Source organism: Bison bison, unplaced genomic scaffold (genome assembly GCF_000754665.1).
Source record: "Bison bison bison isolate TAMUID 2011002044 unplaced genomic scaffold, Bison_UMD1.0 scf7180017864519, whole genome shotgun sequence".
Taxonomy (NCBI): Eukaryota; Metazoa; Chordata; class Mammalia; order Artiodactyla; family Bovidae; genus Bison; species Bison bison.
The window spans coordinates 20,979,407-20,980,105 of record NW_011495072.1 but is presented as its reverse complement, the minus strand read 5'-3'; positions in this window follow the sequence as shown (position 1 = coordinate 20,980,105).

The window sequence follows — 699 nt, the reverse complement described above, 5'->3', positions numbered from 1 at the left end:
ACACCACAGTTCAAAAGCATCAATTCTTTGGTGCTCAGCTTTCTTTACAGTCCAACTCTCACATCCATACATGACTACTGGAAAAACCAGAGCTTTGACTAGACAGACTCTTGTTGGCAAAGTAATGTCACTGCTTTTTAATACGATGTCTAGGTTGGTCTTAGCTTTTCTTCCAAGGAGAAAGTGTCTTCTAATTTCAAGGCTGCAGTCACCATCTGCAGTGATTTTGGAGCCCCCAATAATAAAGTCTGACACTGTTTCCATTGTTTCTCATCTATTTGCCATGAAGTGATAGGACTGGATGCCATGACCTTAGTTTTCTGAATGCTGAGTTTTATGTCAACTTTTTCACTCTCCTCTTTCACTTTCATCAAAAGCCTCTTTAGTTCTTCTTCACTTTCTTCCATAAGGGTGGTGTCATCTGCATATCTGAGGTTATTGATATTTCTCCCAGCAGTCTTGATTCCAGCTTGTCCTTCATCCAGCCTGGCATTTCACATGATATACTCTGCATATAAGTTAAATAAGCAGGGTGACAATATATAGCCTTGACGTACTCCTTTCCCTATTTGGAACCAGTCTGTTGTTCCATGTCCAGTTCTAACTCTTGCTTCTTGATCTGCATACAGATTTCTCAGGAGACAGGTCAGGTGGTCTGGTATTCCCATCTCTTTCAGAATTTTCCACAGTTTGTTGCTG